General features: G+C 38.5%; 1 protein-coding gene and 1 pseudogene across 11 annotated transcripts in view; one reads left to right on the top strand and one right to left on the bottom strand.

The window, feature by feature from the left end:
* GRIP1 (glutamate receptor interacting protein 1) overlaps positions 1-23,106 on the top strand; it is a 659,234-nt gene that overhangs the window by 473,692 nt on the left and 162,436 nt on the right. The gene's annotated exons all lie outside the window — the stretch shown is intronic.
* On the bottom strand, positions 20,654-20,735 carry LOC116642666 (annotated as a pseudogene).

Consider the following 23,106-nt stretch of genomic DNA (forward strand, 5'->3'; position numbering starts at 1 on the left):
ACTCCAGCAACTCTCAATATTCTCTTATTACATGACTTGGAATAGCTTCCCAAGTTTCTGTCACTCACACGTCATCCTCATAATGTTGGCTATGTATCTGTGTTCTACCTATACTATAATTAATGTGGTTTTCAGTAAATTTAAATTGATTCACTTTTTTCTTTGCTTTGTCCAAACCTTTGTTATCTGTGCTTTGATATACTAATTATATTTTCTAACATAAATTTTTAAAATTTCTAACTCTGAAATTTTTTTAAAGGCTACATGTCCTCTCAGATACATCCGTTAATGTTTATATACACCATACTTCAGGAAGCACTGGTTTGGAATGAGATTCTTCTCAGAAGAAATGACTTCAAGAATCCCAGTGCTGTGTACTTTGTTCGTATGTTGCTAAGTAGTTGTAGATTCATAGTGCAGACATGGGTCATTTGAATGGGAGTAGAAGGCACTTAGGGCTTTTGCTATAAAATGAGAAAGAAATACTGAAAAAGAAAGAGGAGGTTGAACAATATTAATCCAGAGCTTAGGGATAGACAAGAATGCATTGATCATAAGAGTAACCTAATCTAGAAAGAAAAAGTGAGGGAAGCTATAGATAATTATAAAAATACTAACTGCCATTCATTTCATGCTATGCTTCAAGTACTGGACTAACCATGTTGATAAATATTGTTTTTTTCTTCCTTAAAACTCCTTCAGGAAGTAAGTTTGCTTTATTCTTCTCCAACAGATGAGCAAACCTAAATTTGGTGAGCTAAAATAACTTGCCCAGTCACAGGGCCTGAAAAATAGTGGAGCTTGGGCAAACCCTAGATAAAAATCAAGTTCAACCAGAATCCTGAACAGTGCATAAAAGGAGAAGGTGGGGGAGACAATCCTTAATGAGTAAGAGGTGTAAAGACTTTGACTTCTACAGACCACCTGAACCTGTGCTCAGAAGTATACAGAAAATGTAGGGAATCCATCTCAATCATAACTGACTGGCGCCCTTCATTGGGGTGGGTCAGTGAGTGAAGGCTGAAGTCAGGGGGATCATACCATGATTTCTCTAAGTAACAAAGGCCTAGGAGAAGCTGAGGAGGAAAACCGGCCATGCTTCAGGCTGTGCTATAATTTCTTCTATACATTTGTGATTTTCAGGGCTTCCAATTCAAAGGAAAAAAATTAAAATTGGCCAAGCAGACTTGTGAATACTTGTTCTTAAACTGGTAACACCATAATTCTATACTTCATGTTTCCCTTTTTTTTTTTTTTTTATTTATTTATCTGAGAGAGAGAATGGGAGACAGAGAGCATGAGAGGGGGAGGATCAGAGGGAGAAGCAGACTCCCCGCTGAGCAGGGAGTCGGATGTGGGACTCGATCCCGGGACTCCAGGATCATGACCTGAGCCGAAGGCAGTTGCTTAACCAACTGAGCCACCCAGGCGCCCCATCATGTTTCCCTTTTAAAACCTTGGAATAATACAGAGCTTTAGGATAACATTGAATAAATAGAATCAATCACTTTGTTCTGTGGCAGAGCATTTAACCTTGCAAAGAGGCTTCTAAAATCAGTTCATATGTATCCCCCATTATCAGATTAAATGAGTAAAGACTGACTCCAGGCAATGTATACTCTCTCTCTCTCTCTCTCTCTCTCTCTCTATATATATATATATATATACATATATATATACACACATATATGTATATAATTAAACATTTTTAAACTTAAACATTCTTATACATTCCTAAAGCCTATTACTGAATTAGGTGTTAAACTGATGTTACAAGACTTCTGCATCATAATTGGGAGAAAATACTTTACAGCACCTGCCAAATCTCTTCTTCTTTTTAGGAGTTTGATTGCATCTCTGGTGCTTTCCTGTTTTCTGCATAGAATGTAAACTGTTTGCACATCGATTCCATGCCTTTTACCCTTGCATACTTGGCTGCATTGCTTTTATTTTTTCTCCAGCCAAGCTTTTATTTGCTCCCTAAATCCATTATAATTAACATGATCTCTCATTTTTTCATTCTGAGTTTTTATCAACACTGACCCTTATACAGCCATTCAACATTTAATTATGCAACAACTTCTTGGGCACCTACTATGTGCCTATTACTGTTCCAGGTACTAGGAATATCCTACAAGCCTCTGTCTTCCTGGAGTTGGCCTGTTAGTGGAGGAGACATATACATTCAACAAGTGCCTAACATAAGGTCAGACTTGCTAAGTACAATAATGTGGAATAAACTAGTATAAGGGGTAGAAAGTAGTGGGTGCAGAAAGACAGGGGCTCTGGGTTTGCAAGGAAAGTCAAGGATGGCCTTTGGGAGGAAATAGCATTTGAGGGAGCCTAAAATGAGGGGTAAACCGTATAATGTTCTGGAGGAAGTGGAGTATAGACCAAAAGAACAGCAAGTGCAAAGGCCCTGAGGTCAGAACAAGTTTGGCTTGTTAAAAAAACTTAGAGAAGGCCAGCATGGCCAGAAAGAGAGAAGCAAGACTGAGAGTGGTAATAAATGAGGTCAGGGGATGCCTAGCTGATTCAGTCGGTAGAGAATGCAACTCTTGATCTCAAAGTTGTAGGTTTGAGCCCCACATTGTAACTTAAAAGTGTAGAGATTATTTAAAAATAAAATCAGAAAGAAAGAAAGGGGTGGAGGGAGAGAAGGAGGGAGGGAGGAAGGAAGGAAGGAAGGAAGGAAGGAAGGAAGGAAGGAAGGAAGGAAGGAAGGAAGGAAGGGAGGAAGGAAGGGAGGGAGGGAAGAAGGAAGAAATGAGATTGTAGAGAGAGAGAGACAAAGGTGGTTCTGTAGAGCTTATAGCCAAGGTAAGAGTTTGGAATTTATTCTGAATGTGACCCAAAGCCACTGCCAGGGTTGAACAGTTGAGGTTTGATACAATTTTCTTTTTAAAATCTCTCTGGCTTCTATATGGAAAATAGACTGAAGGAGACAAGGGTGGAAACAGGAAGATCAGTTGCCATTGCAGAATTTCAGACAAGAAATGGTGGTGAGTTGGGATGCCTGGCTGGCTCAGTCAGTTAAGCATCTGCCTTCGGCTCGGGTCCTAGGATCAAGTCCTGAGTCGGACTCCTTGCTCATTGGGGAGCTTGCTTCTCCCTCTACCTGCCATTCCCCCTACTTGTGCTCTCTCTCTCTCTCTCTCTCTAACACACACACACATGCACACACACACACACACACACACACACACACAAATAAGTAAATAAACAAATAAAATCTTTTAAAAAGAGAGAGAGAAAAGAGAAATGGTAGTGAGTCAGGCTAGGATGATGAAGGTGCTGGTGGTGAAAAACGGTCAAATTTTGAATAAAGACCCCCAAGAACCTACTAAAAAATGAGATGTGGAATGTGAGAAGAAAAGAGGAGTCTAGGATGAGTCCATGGTTTTTGCTCTTCACTGGATAAACAGAGGTGCCATTTACTGAGATAGAGAGCCACTGAAGAAGGCCTAGATCAGTGGTAGAGGGAGTAGGGAATTCAAAGGAGAAGCCAGTGGAGATACAAATTTTGGAGTCAGCAGCCATATGTACACCTCTGGGGATGAGTGAGATTGTTTAGGTGTGTGGATAGATTATGATGGGGTCCAAGGCCTGAGGCTGGAGCACACCAGCCTTCAGAGGTCAGCAGTGAAGGAAGTTTCAACAGGAGACATGAACAAAACAGATGCAGTAGGAGGAGAACTGGGAGAATGTACTATCCTGGAATCCAAGCTAAGAACCACATGTCACTGAGGAGGGAGAAAGAAATTGGGTCAAATATTAATGATAAGATGAATAAGATGAGGGCTGAGAATAAACCATAAGATTCCCTAAGAAGGGAGTTTTTAGTGACTCTGACTAGTCTCAATAACATGGTATGAGCAAAAGCCTGATCTGAGTGAATTGAGGTGAGAATAGTACTTAAGTAACAGAGGCAGAGAAGGCAGACAATTTTTTCAACCTCTCAAAAAAAAAAAAACTATCAAGAGGAGTAGAAATATGGGACAATTGTTGGAGGTGACATGTGATCCTGGGAGTGAGGGACTCTTTTTTAAGAAAAACATGTAATTTGACTAACATAATATAATAAAAAATAATAATAATATGGGAGAGATAACTGCGTTTGTGTACTCATATGGTTGATCCGGTGGAGTGGGAGAAATTGACACAGGAAGAAGAGTATGGGATAAAAGCACACAAAGTCTTTGAAGAGGCTAGAGGGAGACTATCCAGCATTCAGTGGATGAGTCAGCAGGAGGCAAGGCAAGCAGTCCAAGGTAAAAAGGCAAGCAGGTGGTAGATTTCCTGCTGAGAGGATGTGTGAGTGCTCTTCTGTGTGTGTGTGTGTGCGTGCGTGTGTCCTCTTCTGAGTACTATTTTCTTAGTGAAATAGGAGGTGAGATCATTACAGAGAATAAGGTGGTGAAGGGAATGGTATAGGCTAGTAGAGAGAGAAGGTGTCATTTCAAAGGCTGGGAGAGTGATTTCCTAGGGCAACTTCCAAGGATTAGCGTGCAACCCTGTAGATCTCTAACTAAATAGAACCCTCTTCTCTCTTACAAACCCTACCTCTTCAAATCAAAAAAGGATAAAATGAACTTACCCACCTAATGCTGATTCCCCATGTTGCCACTTTCTATTCCATTTCCCCTGGGTGCTCTCTTCCAGCTTCTCTCTTCCGTGGTCATTTCTTTTTATGAATACCCAGAATGTTATGTGTCTTTATTAAACTTTCGGGCAGTTTAGATCATCCTGTTTCAAGCTGCTCTGCAATTATTTTTCTGCATTCTAGACTTATCTCTAATTTGAGATTAGAGTCCCTTAAATTCAAGAAAATAAGTCTTTATTAAAATTTCCCCCCACAAAGTTTTGCCTAGCAGCGTTCATGGCTCAGTGAAGTCCATGTTGGCTGTGTTAAAGACCACTTTCATCACTTACCTTAGGATCTGATCACTATTATACATCAAACATTATAAGATAATGGGATGGAATGATGAGTACAACTCATAATACTCTTACTCTTTCTCTAATAAATACTTAAACCTACCACACTCACTTGCGTGTGTGCACGCGTGCACACACGGCATCTTTTTTTCTGTTTTCCTCTTTCAATATGGGAAACTCCACATCTAACTTCTTCTGCTTCAATATTTTTAGAGACAGGAAACTTACTACCTTGCAAGGTAGCCCCCGCTTTTTTTTTATATCTCTACTTGTTAGGAACTATTCTTCATGACAATGGATTGAAGTTTCCCACCTTATACCTCTACCCATTGGTTCTTCTAATTCTCCTGAATTTCCCCAAAGTAGGTTTTCCAAGTACTTTCATGCAGTGATCATCTCTTCCCCGAGTTGTTGTCATTGTTGTTGTTTAACCAGGTAAAGCATGTCCGTTCCTTCAGCCCTGCCTTCTGTGACGTGTTTTCCACGCCCTGGTAGTCTTTCTCAAGTTTGTTAATGCTCTTTACCGTGTGGCAGCCAAAAGTGAACCTTCCTCTAGCTGAAGAGAACACAGTGTGAGAAAACCATTTCCTTCCCTGACCTGGATGCTCTCTACTGGATTAATGCAGCTTTAGACTGTATTTTTAAATGAAATAGCGACATTGGTTTATACTAAACTGGCGCTCCGTGTGTCTTGTTCTCATGAACTATTCCTAAGAGTTGGCCTTTGTGCCTGGAGCAGCAGTGCTCTGTGTACTGCTGGGCGACACAGGACCCTTTGTTCAGTTGTCTGCACATTTACTTCAGTTGTATCCCGCTAGTAAAATCTGAGAAGAGGAGGGAGGGGTACTAACAATTGTTGGGCATCTATCATGCCCCAGTCTTATTTATCCAAAAGAGATAGTTAATTATCTCAATTTTACAGGGGAATACATTAAGGCTTACAGAGGCTTGAGTGACTTGCCCAAGTTTGTGCAACAACAAAGCTGGCATTTGAGTTTACAATCACCTTAATCCGGAGCTCCTCATCTTTCAGCTCTCAAATGATTCCGCTCATCTTTGCAACATGGTAGAAATAGTCTCTATTCCTGCTCATCTCATATATTTACCACTCTTCTTAGCAGTGAATTCACCACAGATTTGATAAGCATCTAACAGTGTTAAGAATTTTGGGCATAAGCAGTACCAAGGACCGAACTCTGAAGCACCCCACCGGGAACCTTGACCCTCCCCCTGTGAACACTGATTTGTAGACTTTGGTTATCATCCTCAGTGAGGTTTAAAACCACAGGCTTTGAGTTCACAGTACTCTATTCTGTCCACAGGTTATCATGAGAGCTCTTTCTCAAAGCCCACTGAAAGACTCAAGTATGTATTTACATTATATTGTTTTTATGTATAATGTTGATTTGTAGGCTTTATTCCTCAGTGGTGTAGTAATCCTTTCTAAAATTTTGCCAGGACATGCCCTTAATCCTAGAGATCTATGATTTCCAGAGCCCTTCATTGTAAAAATTGAGATGCTCACTTGTTCCTAGTCTTTTGGCATAGCTTTCATTTTTATCTTCATTTCATGTTCACATCTGTACATTCTTTTAATGCTGGGGGAGGTAATTTATCTGACTCTAGAAAGCTCCTTAAAATAGATTTTAAACAGCCAAGGAATTGTTCTAATATCACTTTACCTACTTTCAGCATAAGTTTTCTCATACATTAATTTTAAATTCTATCTTTTCTAGTTTAAGATCATTCTCCTTAGAAGCCACTAGAGATGTGCATCATTAGAATTGAGTAGCCCAGCATTTCACCATGCTAAAGGTAACATTAGCCCAGCTTCTACCAGCAGTAGACTTCTTCCCCATGTTCTTCTTCTGGCCTAGAGAACTTGAAAAAATTCTTCTAGTTGTCCTTAACACCTCCTATAGTTGAAAAAATTGTCCATATTCTAATAAAGCATATCCAAAACTATTCTTTCTAGAAGCCCACATGAAGGTGGTAGTATTTATGGTGGCAAGAACTCATCCTCTGCTCTCAGAAGCAAGAGATAAAGGGAAGAAAATATTAGGAGTTTGCAAAAAAATGAAATAGCAAATATTTAAATTATATCAAGGATACAGGAAAATAAGAACATATACTGTTGGCAGGAATATAAATTTCTTAGAAGACACATTGGTAGCATCAATCAAAATGTTTAAAAATATATCCACTTTTCCCAACATTTCTGGGAATATATCCTATAGCAGTCCTCATCCTTGTGCACAAATATGTAACCATAAGTTGCCTACTTATAAGATGTGGTAGTTTTTGAGAATCATCCCCATTCTATAAACAAATGCTTTGAAAAAAATATAAGTAGCCTCCCAACAACCACTGTCACCATCACTTGCTGCTTTTGAGATAGAGCATTATTAGCTTTGGAGGAGGGTGGCTCTGGGGAGAGGAAGAGACCCCTCCCAACTCTGTTGCCTTAGTGTTGAAAAGTGGGAACTGAGGGGGCTTTCAGTCAGCCATGAGTGGACAGGTGGGGTGTGGTTGAAAATGGGCAGGACTGGAAATAAAATGTGCCAGCAAATCCATATATACAGAGATGTTCGTTGCTTATTAGTGAAGTAGCAGAAACAACCTAAAGTATCTATCAGATGAGGAATGATCACACAAATCATTCTAAGAAAGATTACAAAACTTCTAAAAAGTATGAAGTAGACCTATAGGCCATGTCATGAAAAGATCTCCAAGACATATGTGTTATATTGAAAAGAGCAAGTTATCATTGAGTTGTTTGATCCAATTTAGGTTAAATGTTAGTGTCTGAAAAGAGAATGGAAGTTTAGACACAAATTTTCACAGTGGCTTCCTCTGAGATGAGAGGAGGAATAGAGGGAGAGTGTGGAAGGGCACCCTCAACTCAGGCTTTGCTCATATACTTATGTATATTGAACCTTATGCTAAAAGTGGGTGATTTTTTTAAGTACTATAATGACAAGAAGGAAAATTAGTGGATTAGAGCTACCTGGCAGAGCCATATCTCAATGCGCATACCAGACCCAACCCTACAGATGGAGACGAGAAGGAGGCATCTCTGCCAGCTGGCATTGCGGAGTCAACAACCTTATAATACTTCTACATGTGTCAGGAAGGTGATCTGCAAGGGGAACAACACAAAGGTGAGGTTGCCACCATTCATGTAAGTAAGAGAAAATAGAAGATTTGAAACAAAAACGATCAGTGGTTTCAAATATTTTAAGTCATATAGAAAAGGGGGTCAATGTGTTCTCCATGATCCCAGAGGTATAACTGGAACTTGTATGTCAGAGGTCACCAACCAACATCATCCCATTAGATCAGGGAAGCCTCTAGATGCATTTCTTTGGCCAGCAAATACCATGAGACGGTGACTGTTGCTCTTCACTCTATTGCATGCCCACACCGCACCCTACGGATCAGGTGGCGCACAGCCTGTTTCATTCGTTTATTACCTCTAATTAGTACCTGCATTTGGATTTTTGACCCCTGCTATAAGGGTAAGCTGCAGGAAGTCGCATTTGGAAGCAACTTACAGTAGAACTTTGTCAGAAGTACAGAAAGGCGGTATACCTCACTGGTTAGGAAGGCTCTGGAGTTCGCCTGCCCTGTTTGAATTCCAGCCCTGCCACCTACTGCTGTGGGGACTTTGGCTGGTTGCTTAAGTGTCGTGCTTTGCGTATCAATTTTCCCATTGTGTAAAATGGGAGCGTAATGAAGTCTAAAGAAGTTAATGCACAGAGAGCATCTATATTGGTTTTCTATTGCAGTGTAACAATATTACCACAGACTTAACAGCTTAAAAATTTCTGTGGATCAGTAATCTAGGCACAGCTCCTCTGGTCTTCTTTTTAGGGTCTCACAAAGCTGCAATCAAGGTGTCAGCCAGGGCTGCAGTCTCATAAGACTTGACTGGGGAAGGATCTGCCTCCAAGTTCACACAGATTGTTGGCTGAATTCAGTTCAAAGTTTCAGTTTCTTGCTGGCTGTTAGCCAGATGCTGCCTTCAACCCCAACACGGTTGCCTGCTTCCTTAACCCCAACACGGTTGCCTGCTTCCTCAAAGCCCACAAGGGCAGGAAAGTCTCCAGCAAGATGAGCACTCCAGCCGTGTGTGCAAAATCACGTACATGTTATCACATACATCCTGGCACCTCTGCCATGTCCTGTTGGTTAGATACAAGTCATAGATCACACCCACATTCAAGAAAAGGAGCAACACAAGGGCTCGTGATCAGGAGGAGTTGGGGATCATAGAGGACCACACGAGAGTCTGTCTGCCACAGCATACTAAGTCAGTCTTAGTCCATATAAGGTGTTTAATAAATGTAGTTATTACTCGTTGAAACTGTCTGAAGAAGACATAGGTAGCTTTCTGAGAATATTAGTTTCTCACACTGGGTATTCAGACAGGTGCTAGATGGTGTTTATAGGCACATAGTGAAGAAAACCAAATGAAAGTAGGTCTTGAACTTTAAGGTTGTCTGTAATATAATTCAGTCACCAGACAAGGTGAAGAACTGCCCTCCTCCTTCAGAGTCTCCTCCAGCATCTTCCTGGGTTCATTGCTGCTTTTCTTCTGGCATGCTATCTTTTTCATTTTCACCTGACTTCATCTGTAAAAAAAAAAAAAAAAGGGCGGGGGGAGACTACAGCATCCTATATAATTTTCTCTGGGAATTCTGAGTAGCTTTGGTCCCTCTTCTATAATCAAGCTTTGGGGATGGGGTGGGGAGGAAAGAAAGAAATATATTTTACCTTTACTAAGATTTGTAGAATCCCAAGCCCTATTTTCAGCTTCTCACAAAACTCTAAGCAGATTTGTGTATACTGCACAATAAAGGCCATATAACATCACCGGGTGTTTCCCAGAAGAGGGAGAGATGATAGATTGGATTTCTGGGTTCTCTCTAGATCTTGCGGCTGACAAACAAGGGTTTTTACCTGTCTGATTCATTCCCCAGCTCAATCACATGCCTCTGCTATTTGTAGAGAAGGCTTGGTAAACATGAACTTCTGTGTGGTAGCCCAGCTTTGGAAGGGAAAGAATAAAGCAATTCCATTGTGATAGCACAGAATTCAGAAATGTGTTTTTTATGCCTGAGAAGTTACTGATTTAAGACATATCTAGCCTTGGATGTTGATTTCATTAGTGCATCTACCAGCCCTATTTCTGCACCTAGCCTCTGAAAAATGAAGTAACTGAAGAACCTGTATGTGCCACACATGCAAACATCAAAATACACCCCGAGTCGTGCCCACACTGACTCCTGGCCCTGTTGCGCTGGGGAGAGTGGAAGGGAATGACTGAGGCACTCCACAGCCATGCTAGTAACTAAATATTAGAAATACAATAACCATAAAGCATCCCTGTTATTTCCTTAATTTAAGCAATTTCCCGGGAGAGTGTTGAGGTGTTAATTGCTTCTGCGCTTCTTTAGTTGATAGATATGTCCTTTTTCACCTGGGTAAGAGAAGCAATTATTGTAATGCTCTCCTGGGCTTGGTGAGATATTCTTTAATGGATTTTAAAGGCGTTGGTAGGGCATTGTGCTTTTAAAAAGAAGCTGTCCTTTGCTCTGTTCATACTTGATAACATGGGTGGGTATTGTATTCAGACCACATGATGAACCTGTTAAAGGAAAGTATGTAATGGGGAAAAAAAAGAGAATAGTGATTTTTTTTTCTAGGAAAAAATCCAGATTTCAGATATAAGAAAGATATGTTTGTATGTGTATATATATATCACTGAGTTGAACAAAAATTAAAACAATAAAAAAAGAGTAAGCCTTTTTTTTTTTTTTAGATACTCAGCAGGGCATATTTCTCATGAATTTCAACACAAAGTTATTATTTTCTGGAACTGGTGTGGCCTTCCAAATGAGGATTTGACAGGTCACTAACTTAATACAAATCAGTAAATATTCTTTTATCTGCTGTGTGAAAGTGACTTTCACAATCCATTTGAACCACAATTTGTTTTAATGTTTCATATTTACATTCAAGAAGAAAAAGAAAAATAGTCTTTTTTTTATTAGAATTTGGAACTTTTTTTTTAATAGTTTGTTTTTTTTTTAAGATTTTATTTATTTGACAGAGAGAGAGACAGCGAGAGCACGAACACAAGCAGGGGGAGTGGGAGAGGGAGAAGCAGGCTTCCCGCTGAGCAGGGAGCCTGATGCGGGGCTCGATCCCAGGACCGGACCCTGGGATCATGACCTGAGCCGAAGGCAGACGCCTAACGGCTAAGCCACCCAGATGCCCTGTGGAACTTTTTTTTTTGATAAGTGTCACTTGGGCAAATTGTCAAGCCGAGAGAGCCCAAGTGAAGCAAAATGATGTACTGGAAAGAAGGTTGAATTTAGGAGTAGAGTACCTGGTTTTAAGTTCTAGCAAATGATTTGCCTGATATGGTGTCCTTAGGCAAGTCATCTAACCTTGGAAACCTTCAGTGTTTTCATCCTTAAGATCCTGGGTTTCCATGAGAATCAAATGAGAAAATGCATGTGCCTCTCTTAAAGAAGCTCTATTCAGATGTAAGATGGGGTTACTAGAGGAATATCTAGGTTTTGTGGCACCTGAAGCTTTTACAATTGTGGGGGAGGCAGCTCTTCAAGAAAAGAACTCAAAAATACCTTTTTCAAATTGTACAAAACCATGTGACCATGTGAACATAATGAACCAGTTGCAAATATTTTTCAAGCAGTTGTCTCATAATTAGCCCCAGACTAGAACCCTTACCCTTTGTTTCACTAATTATTACTAATCATATTTGTTATGACTTTTAATTGTTTAGGACCTGTATTTCTTACTAGAACATAAATTCTTTGAGGGCAGGGGCTAAGTCTATCTTGTTTACTGCTAGATAGCAAAGTGCTGAGCATTTAGCAAATTATCAATAACTATTCAATGGAAAGATGGAGGGAGGGAGAGAGGGAGGGACAGAAAGGACTAAAACATTTCATATTCAGAGTGAAACTACAAAATAGTTGGGTAAGGTTGTGTTCCCTACAGTGATGGAAGTACTAATAGAGAGGACTGAACAGAGGAAATCTCAATGACTCCGGTTTGTCTGTGCATTCCCTGCTGCTCACCCTAATGGGAAACTTTTACTTTGGGACAAGAATATAGTTGTTTCCCATGTGGAGCGGAAGAAAAGAGTCGGACCAGGAGAGGGGCTAGGAGAGAAGTCTCCTGTCCTTGTCACGGCGGGGGGAGTGGGGGGAGCCAAAGGTAGAATGTGGGAGCTGTCCTTGATGTGGGAGCCTCCTCCTGTTCTGAATTCCAGTGAGGTCTCAAGAGGGTTCCAATAAAACTCAAACGCACTGCAGCCTGCTGCCCGGCTTCTCCATGGAGAGTTGACACGGTTCCCTTGATGCCTTGCCTTTTGGTTGTCTGCAGTGAGTACACTATTAGTTTTCCATCTGTTCCTTTATTTGAAACGGATCAAGTCTCATAAAACAAGAGAAAGTCAAATAAATGCCTATGACATCTCTCACAACATGAGAGGGACTAGTTCACTGTCTTACTGTTACTCTGGTGGCTTGGAGTCTGCCTGGGGATGGCCTTATTTTTCAGCTCTTTTCCTCGTAGCATTTCATTACATTCTTGTGTCCGTTGTTTAGCAATTACTTTGTGATGAGTCTGAACATCTATAGCATTCACTTATATGAGGATGCAGTTTTCATGTACCCAAAACAGGTACAAAGTTCTGCATAACAAACTAATTTTTAAATTTCAGTTTCCTAATCTGTAAAATGGGAGTGTTATCCTCTTCACAGAGTTGTTCTAAAGGTTAAATATGATCGTGGATGCGAGAACATTTTGAAAAGTATTAACTGCTCTAAAAAAGGATGAATAATCTTAAAAGGTATCAGAATATTACCTTATTTTAATTTCTCTATTCAGTCAGGCCGTCTACCTCCATGACGGACTCATGGGTACTTAGGTATCCATGGAAGGAGGAAGCCAAGCAAGCAGAGCTCTCAGTCCACTTTGCCCTGATTATTTAAGTAGTCTGATTTCTTATTGAAGTTTATCATCCACCCATTTCCTTTTCACGCGAATAAGACCCCAAGCATTGTCCTTCCAGTTATCTTTGAAGAAGCAGTGGTGCCTGAGCAGCAGTTAGCCCTCCATCCTGGGAACTAGCTAAACTGCTTAACCCCCTGATGACTAGCTTCACCTGACATCTGTCTGTCCCAGTGTCTTCCTTCCCTCCCAGGGTGCTCCTTTCTTATCACCCCTTGGCTGAACAAGACCTGTCTCTCATCCCTTTTGTTCAACTGGACTCCCAGACCAGACCATCGGATCATTCTGATCCAATCCTACACAGTAGCTCTGGCTTTTTATATCTAAATAGTTCTTCAACTTCAAACACTGGCCAAAAGGATATCCAGAAAGACATGCAAAAACCCAACAATATCTCATTAATCTGTCAAACAATTTTTGATACCTCTGTTTCTCCAATTATAAGATGGAAATGATAGTAATACCACAAGTAAATCACCTAAAGGATGAACTTAAACCTCTAACTACACATCTATAGGCTGCAGGAGACTTTCCCAGGACCACAGGTTGAACTGTTACTCTTCAGGCTCCCGGGCCATGCTGTGGACCAAATACACTTAATTGAAATTATTAGTATAAACATCTGTCCCTTAGACATGTAGAATGTGAGCTGCAAAAGGTAGAGGCAGTGATTATTGGTCGTTGAAATGCTAGAGCTCAAAAATATTTTTGAACCAAAATGGTCCACAGGTAGCTATAAGAATGCAGTTAACTTCTCTAGGAAACCATTGACGATCAAAATAATTTCAAAATTAGCTGTGCCAATTGTTTAAGATTAACTTGTAGAATCTAGTTTTCAATTGTGTCAACAACTTTGAAAATGTGATTATAACCACCTACAAGTGAAAAGTCACAGATGGAGAGTTTTCCCAAAGAAAAATTGTCTGGGGCTCTTAAGACAAGTGTAATCACTGGATTCTCTGCATAGTGCCTTTTGCTGGTCCTTATGGATTTTCAGATATAAATATCTAGCACACAGGCCATCCTGTTCAGGAAGAGGGGAAGTTTCACTGAGGTGAGTCACTTCCTGTTTCTGATATCTTGGATATGGTTTCATTTTGATTATTAAATGACCACATAGGAACATATGAATGATAGGTTTGGGCATTATTTGCTATTTCATGACCCCTACCTGATATGTGAACAGATTATAAAATATCAGCCTAGCAGCAGATGTTCTTTGATTTTCACATTGCTCAAATCTGATGTGACTTAAGATCCTCATGGTTTCTTAAGTACAGGGATCTGGTCAAGAGTGCCCATGAATTCCCCTGAAATTATATACAAAACTCTGGGGAGGGAGCCCTTGGCTATCACTAGATTCTCAAAGGAATATATGACTCAACAAAAGGTTAAATACCACTGCTAATTGTTTTGTCTTCTATTCATAACAATCAAAAACAGTAGAAGATTGGTAATCTGCATACCTGGAATATTTTAAGATCCTAGTAATAATAATAATAATAATAATAATAATAATAATACTATGACTAACATTTATATTGAATACTTAATATGTGGAAGGTGCTATAATAAATACAATAATAATTAATATATATTAATGTAATAAATATATATTATATCATGTGCCACAATATGTGGCATATTGTGCTATATGTGGCAACATGTGCTATAATAAATATAATAATTAATATATATTAATATAATAAATATACATTATACCATGTGCCACATACTATATATGTGGTAGGTACTATAGTAAGGTAATTTAATAAATTCCTTACAAGAATTTTATCAGTTAATTTTCATAAGACACTAAGGGTAGGTACTCTTATTACCCCTATTTTGGAGATAAGGAAACTAAGACCCAGAAAAATTAAATAATTTGTTAATAAGTTGTGACACTGGAAAACTTAATACCAAATTTTGACAATTAAATCATTGTTTTTGCCCACAGTGAATATCATTCTCAATGGGGAAAAACTGAGAGCTTTTCCCCTAAGGTCAGGAACATGGCAGGGATGTCCACTATCACCCCTGCTATTCAACATAGTATTAGAAGTCCTAGCCTCAGCAATCAGACAACAAAAAGAAGTAAAAGGGATCCGAATCAGCAAAGAAGAAGTCAAACTCTCACTCTTCGCAGATGATATGATACTTTATGTGGAAAACCCAAAAGACTCCACCCCAAAACTGCTAGAACTCATACAGGAATTCAGTAAAGTAGCAGGATATAAAATCAATGCACAGAAATCAGTCGCATTTCTGTACACCAACAACAAGACAGAAGAAAGAGAAATTAAGGAGTCGATCCCATTTACAATTGCACCCAAAACCATAAGATACCTAGGAATAAATCTAACAAAGAGGCGAAGAATCTGTACTCAGAAAACTATAGAAGACTCATGAAAGAAATTGAGGAAGACACAAAGAAATGGAAAAACGTTCCATGTTCATGGATTGGAAGAATAAATATTGTGAAAATGTCTATGCTACCTAGAGCAATCTACACATTTAATGCAATCCCTATCAAAATACCATCAACTTTTTTCAAAGAAATGGAACAAATAATCCTAAAATTTGTATGGAACCAGAAAAGACCCCGAATAGCCGGAGGAATGTTGAAAAAGAAAAGCAAAGCTGGCGGCATCACAATTCTGGACTTCAAGCTCTATTACAAAGCTGTAATCATCAAGACAGTATGGTACTGGCACAAAAACAGACACATAGATCAATGGAACAGAATAGAGAGCCCAGAAATGCACCCTCAACTCTATGGACAGCTAATCTTCGACAAAGCAGGAAAGAATGTCCAATGGAAAAAAGACAGTCTCTTCAACAAATGGTGTTGGGAAAATTGGACAGCCACATGCAGAAGAATGAAACTGGACCATTTCCTTACACCACACACAAAAATAGACTCAAAATGGATGAAAGACCTAAATGTGAGACAGGAATCCATCAAAATCCTTGAGGAGAACACAGGCAGCAACCTCTTCGACCTCAGCTGCAGCAACTTCTTCCTAGAAACATCACCAAAGGCAAGGGAAGCAAGGGCAAAAATGAACTATTGGGACTTCATCAAGATAAAAAGCTTTTGCACAGCAAAGGAAACAGTCAACAAAACCAAAAGACAACAGACAGAATGGGAGAAGATATTTGCAAATGACATATCAGATAAAGGGCTAGTATTCAAAATCTATAAAGACCTTATCAAACTCAACACCCAAAGAACAACAAATCCAATCAAGAAATGGGCAAAAGACATGAACAGACATTTCTGCAAAGAAGACATCCAAATGTCCAACAGACACACGAAAAAGTGCTCAACATCACTCGGCATCAGGGAAATCAAATCAAAACCTCAATGAGATACCACCTCACACCAGTCAGAATGGCTAAAATTAACAAATCAAGAAACAACAGATGTTGGCGGGGATGTGGAGAAAGGGGAACCCTCCTACACTGTTGGTGGGAATGTGCAACCACTCTGGAAAACAGTATGGAGGTTCCTCAAAAAGTTGAAAATAGAGCTACCCTACGACCCAGCAATTGCACTACTGGGTATTTACCCCAAAGATATAAATGTAGTGATCCAAAGGGGCACATGCACCCCATTGTTTATAGCAGCAATGTCCACAATAGCCAAACTATGGAAAGAGCCAAGATGTCCATCAACAGATGAATGGATAAAGAAGATGCAGTATATATATACAATGGAATATTATGCAGCCATCAAAAAAAAAAAATGAAATCTTGCCATTTGCAACAACGTGGATGGAACTAGAGGGTATTATGCTAAGTGAAATAAGTCAATCAGAGAAAGATAAGTATCATATGATCTCACTGATATGAGGATTTTGAGAAACAAGACAGAGGATCATAGGGGAAGGGAGGGAAAAATGAAACAAGATGAAACCAGAGAGGGAGACAAACCAAAAGAGACTCTTAATCTCAGGAAACAAACTGAAGGTTGCTGGAGTGGAGAGGGGTGGGAGGGATGGGGTGGCTGGGTGATAAACATTGGGGAGGGTATGTACTATGGTGAGTGCTATGAATTGTGTTAAGACTGATGAATCACAGACCTGTACTCCTGAAATAAATAATACATTATATGTTAATAAAATTTTTTTTAAATCATTGTTTTTGAAAAAGTGGGAAACTGAAAGAATTCTAGTTTTGCCATGTTTTAAAATCAGTGATACTTTTTCTCGATGCTTTAAGAGACATACCGTATCTGAATCAGCACTAGAATCCACATCTCAGCTTTATCTATTTTTAAATTCTGATCTATTTATCACATACTTTCAGGGGGCTCAGGTTTTTATATTCGGTACTGCATATTTATGTATTCCCTTTCTCTTGAGGTGCTCTAAGAAACATATGGATATTAATCCAGCCATCCCTATCACTGTGTAAGATAAATACCAATCATAATTTTGTTTCACATGAATATTTGTGCTGGGTAATATTTATGTGCTGTACATCCCTGCACTAATCTAACTTACGCTCAGATTCCCAGGGGATGAGAGAAGTTCAGGTACATCCTTCATGTCACTACACAAAGGTGGAAAGTGCCAGAAGACCTTTCTCTGCAGGTCTGGGTGGCAAGAACTGAGACTGAAAATACAGCCATTCATCACAGAAACCCAGCTTTGATCCCAGCAGCTTTGCTGAACCAGGGGTTGTTAGGAGGAACTTGAAATGAGTATTGGAAAAAGCATCTGCTTATTTCCTGAGGGGGATAAACTTCCTAGTGGCACCACTAAAAGTAATATACAGATAAAACTGTAATGTAAGCAATAATATTCTCTCCAAAAGTAATACACAGATCCAGCTATAGTATTCTGGTGTGGGCCTCAGTCCCCCTCACTAAAGAAATGGTAAAAATAATAATAATGATGATGATCAACCAAGTAAGCTTAGGGAAATAACCCCGTCTACTGCTATTCAAATTCTGCTCCTTTATCATTTTTGCTTCTGCACCATCCAACAATAATTCTGTTTGCTGCAAGCCAATGCTCAGCGCCTAGTTGTAATTCCCTGTGTTGGGACTGATGTGCTCATTCATTCAGCAGTTACCAGGAATACCTACTAATATGCCAGGTACCATTCTAGGCACTAGAGATGCAGAGGGGGGAGAAAACACTATCACTAGGGTTGGGAAATTTGTGACTTATACTGTAGAGTTTTCAATAGTATTTCCATTTCACTGTTTATGGTATCTTTTTAAAAATCTATGTAGTTAATGGAACTTCAAGAAGTAAAGAGTTTCACCAATGCTTATTTTGCTGTATGTGCCTATGGTGGTTGCTTTTAAAATGTACTTTCTCTTTTTATGTTACGGCTATAGGGTGAGGGTCTTACAGACCACTCACTTTGTTTAAGGTATGATGAAAACTATCCTAGCACTAGGTTTCTCCTCTGGTATTTAAATCACATTTTGCTTCTCTCTATATGATATTATATCATGTGACTGCCCCCTCTCCACTGAGGCACAACAACACAAACTTACTCTCATTTTCCAGATTCCCTTTCTTAGTGACAGACATCAGTATCCCCCAATCAAACGAATTTGAATCCTTGAGGTCTTCTTGCCCCTCACAGTTCCTCACTCCCCACACACTGATTTGTCTCTAACTCAGGGCAGTTCTTCCTCAATACATCTGGAATCCATATCATCCATATAGCTATTGATGGATTTCAGTCTCTCACATGTTGCCCACCTGTCCCTAAAAACCCACCCTACCCTTATTGCTTTGGCATCTGTCTACATTCTAGTTCTTAGCCTCCCTTACAGTTAGGTGTGGACATGGAATGAGTTCTTGCCATTGGAATGTGAACGGAAGCAGGCCAGTGTGGCTTTTAAGAAAATTCTTTTTCCCCTTCCCCCAGGTGAATGAAGACAGGTTAAAGTCTTAGGGCAAAAGTTTCCAAACTTTCTCAGTAATTTTTTTACAGGAGCTCTAGGTCAAATGAAATATCAATAGTTCCATTTATTAAGTAGCTAACTCCAAACAACATAGTACATATTGTATCCTAACCACTTACTAGCAATTTGAAAAAAAATAATAACATATAAATTGAAAGAATCAGAAGTACTTAGTAATGGTATGTGTGTGTTTGTTGGGCACTGCACAACTTTCTCAAACTTTTAAATCAAATTAAACATTGACAGCCTTATTTCCTGTTCCACATTTATTTTCACATGGAACTCCCTTTTGGTAAAACTCAAAACTGAACTTTGGAAGGATAGGACATCAACAAAAGCAATGTAGTATTATCCAATGTTGAGCAAAACTACTTCCAGCTAGTAGGTGGCGTTGTGTCCAAAAGATATCAAGAATGGCTCTATGTTCCTCAAAAATTTAAAATAGTCCATGGTGGTCCTATGAGTTCATTAGGGAACTTCGAGGCATCTTAGTGCATAGTTTAGAAACCAGAGCCCTAGAAGATGACAGAGTCATAAAATGGAACAAAGCATAGATTCCTGAACCATTATGTGGAGAAGAGCTGGATGCTGATCAGGAACACTCACCTTGGAGTTGTATATGAGCAGAATAAACTGTTGTGGTTGAGCAAATTATTCATTTTTTTATTTGTTGTCACAACAAAGTCTATCTTATATTATTTTACTGCAGCGGCTTGTAATGGTTCTCCTTGACCCAAATCTAATAAGTTTCTCCCCAACACTTCATGCCATCATTACCAAGTCCCCTGCTTTCCACTAATAACAAGCTTACCTTTCCTAAAACTTAAATCTGAGTACTTCCTTTGTTTGCTTCCCAGTCTGTTTTCTACCAACCTTTCCTCATGCACCAAACTCTAAATCAACATCTCTCTTTCTTGACTACATGTTAGAATCACCTGGAGAGCTTTAAAAAAATACCTATGCCCAGTTCCCCACCTGCAAGGATTTTCATCTAATTGAAATGGACCAATTCCTTGAAAAGCACAAACTACCACAACTCACCACAATGTGACATAGTTAATGTATATAGTCCTGTAACTATTAAGGAAATTGAATTTGTGATTTAAAACCTCCAAAAGAAAAAAAGTTCAGATTCAAATGGCTTCATTGAAAAATTACATCAAATGTTTAAAAAGAATAAACACCAATTCTGTATAATCTCTTCCAGAAAATAGAAAAGGAAGGAATGTATTCTCCAATTCATGTTATGAAGCTAGTATTATTACCCTGATACCAAAACCAAAGATAGTACAAAAAGAAACAGCACACTATATCCCTCATGAATATAGATGCAAAGAAAATCCTTACCAAAATTAATATTTTGGTAAGGACTTGTTATGTAGCAATAGAATCCATCAATGTATAAAAATAATTATATATAATGAACAAGTGGGATTTATTTCACGGTTGCAAGATTGGTTTAATATTAGAAAACCAGTGTCAGCCACTACATTATCACTTGAAAGAAGAAAAATCACATAATCACATCAACTAATCAATGCAAAAAAATTGACAATATTCATACTCATCATGATAAAAACTCACAGAAAAATAGAAATAGAGGGGAACTTCCTCATCTTCATGAAGAGTATCTACAAAAACCTACAGCTAACACAATACTTAATGATGAAACACTTAATGTCTTTCCCCTAAGATAGGGAAGAAGGCAAGGATACCCACTCTCACCACTCATTCAACATTGTGCTGGAATTTCAATTAGCAATAATCGCGCCTCGGATAAACCTCATTGGCTACGATACTGCCACTGCGCAAAGCTGTGTGCTGGAATTTCTAACTCATGCTTTAGGCTAGGAAGGAAAACAAAAGGCATACAGATTGGAAACAAATTCTTTTTTGCTGATGACATGTTGGTCTACATAGAAAACTCTAAGGAATCCACAAACAAAACAAAAACAAAACAACAAAACAAAACCTCCTTGAACTATTAAGTGAGTTCAGCAAGGCCACAAGATACAAAATAAATAGGGGCGCCTGGGTGGCTCAGTCGTTAAGCGTCTGCCTTCGGCTCAGGTCATGATCCCAGGGTCCTGGGATCGAGTCCCACATCGGGCTCCCTGCTCGGCGGGAAGCCTGCTTCTCCCTCTCCCACTCCCCCTGCTTGTGTTCCTGCTCTCACTATCTCTCTCTCTGTCAAATAAATAAATAAAATCTTTAAAAAAAAAGAAAAAAAAAAAAAGATACAAAATAAATATACAAAAATCAATTGTATATGTATATACTAGCAATGAATGTATGTACATCAAAATTAATAACATAATAACCCAGTGATGGGTATCAAGGAGGGCACGTACTGCATGGAGCACTGGGTGTTATACGAAAACAATGAATCATGGAACACTACATCAAAACTAATGATGTATGGTGACTAACATAACATAATAAAATTAAACTGAATTTAAAAAATAGTTAATAACATAATACCATTTGCAGTTGTTTCCCCCCAAATGAAATATTTAGGTGTAAAACTAATAAAGCATGTATAGGACTTGTATGCTGAAAACTACATGGTGCTGATGAATGAATCAAAGAAGGTCTGTGTAACTGGAGAGACATAACATGTTCATGGATTTGAAGACTCAACATAGTAAAGATGTCTATTCTTTCCAAATTGGCATACAGTCTTAATGCAGGTCCTATAAAAATCCCAGGAAAAGCTTTTGTAGATAAAGACAATAATATTCCAAAATTTATATGGAAAGGCAAAGAATAATTGAAATAATTTTTTAAAAAAACAATAAAGAGGGAGGAATGAGCCCACCCAATGTCAAGACTTGTTATGTAGATACAGTAATAAGAACTGTGTGGTATCTGTGGAGGGATAAATACATCAGTGGAACAAAATAAAGAATAAATAATCTGGAAATTGACAAACATAGTGCATATTGTATCCTAACCACTTACTAGCAATTCGAAAAAAATAATAATAAAATAACACATATAAATTGAAAGAATCAGAAGTACTTAGAAATGGTATATAAAATAATTGATTTTTGAAAAGGTGCAAAAGCAATTCATGGAGAAAAGATAGCTTATTCAACAAATGGTATTGGAGCAATTGGTCATCTATAGACCTTTGCCCTCAAAAAATATATGAATTTTTTACTAAGTCTTACACATTATATAAAATTTAACTCAAAATGGATCATGGACTTAAATGTAAACCATAATATAGAACTTTAGAAACTAGAGAAGAAAGTTAAGAGAAAATTTTCAGAATCTAGGGCTCAGAGTTCTTAGACTTGACAACAGCGTGACCCATAAAAGGAAAAATTGATTAGTTAGACTTCATCAAAATTAAAAATATTTGCTCTGCAGAAGAGCTTGTTAAAAGAATGAAAAGAAAATCTACAGACTGGGAGAAAATATTTGCAAACGTCATAATCAACAAGGGATTAGTATCTCAAATATATAAGCTGTTTTCAAAACTCAATAGTGAAAAAGCTTGCAAGCTAAAGAAAATAGGCAAAAGACATAAAGAGACATTTCACCAAAGAGGATACGCAGATGGCAAATAAGTACACACAAAAAAAATGTTCAACATTTCCCATTAGGGAAATGACTCAAGTTATGCAAAAATTAAAACCATAATTAGATATTACTAACATACCTATCAGTGTGGCTAACATCAAGTACTGGACAGGATGTAGAAAAACTAAATCATTCATACACTGCTGGTGGGGATATAAAATGGTTTGGCTATCTTGGAAAACAATTTATCAATTTATTAGAAAATTAAATATGAGGGGGGGAAATCAGAGGGGGAGATGAACCATGAGAGACTATGGACTCCGGGAAACAAACTGAGGGTTTCAGAGGGGAAAGGGGTGGAGGGATGGGTTAGCCCCGTGATGGGAATATATTGCAATGAGCACTGGGTGTTAATACGCAAATAACGAATCATGGAACACTACATCAAAAACTAATGAAGTACTGTATGGTGACTAACATAACAGAATAAAAATTAATTAATTATTAATTAATTAATTAATTAAAAAAAGAAAAGTAAATATGGAACTATCATATGACCCAGCACTTGTACTCCTGGACAGTTATTCCAGAGAAATGAATAATTATGTTCACACAAAAACCTGTGCATGAATGTTTATAGTAGCTTTATTCATAATAGT

Source organism: Phoca vitulina, unplaced genomic scaffold (assembly GCF_004348235.1).
Source record: "Phoca vitulina isolate PV1807 unplaced genomic scaffold, GSC_HSeal_1.0 scaffold23, whole genome shotgun sequence".
In the NCBI taxonomy this organism is placed as follows: Eukaryota; Metazoa; Chordata; class Mammalia; order Carnivora; family Phocidae; genus Phoca; species Phoca vitulina.